Raw genomic sequence first — 255 nt, forward strand, 5'->3', positions numbered from 1 at the left:
CCAAGCTTTTACAATGGCTTTTCACAAGCTTAGTAACAACGTTTGATAATGGTTTTTCATGGGATCAACCAAAACCCAAAACTAACTTTTCTATTGCTAAGTTAGAACCTATAACCACAACCAAGCTAACCTAAACTTGATCTACCTTTTAGAGTGTCTTTCACACTCTAAGTAAACAAGAAATGGAGAAAAAATGAAGAACAATTGATCACCTAACTGATCTAAGATGTACAAAGTTAAACTCAAATGCTTTTT

This window comes from Theobroma umbraticum, unplaced genomic scaffold, assembly GCF_002168275.2.
Source record: "Theobroma umbraticum cultivar Fairchild unplaced genomic scaffold, ASM216827v3 scaffold_60.0, whole genome shotgun sequence".
NCBI lineage: Eukaryota > Viridiplantae > Streptophyta > Magnoliopsida > Malvales > Malvaceae > Theobroma > Theobroma umbraticum.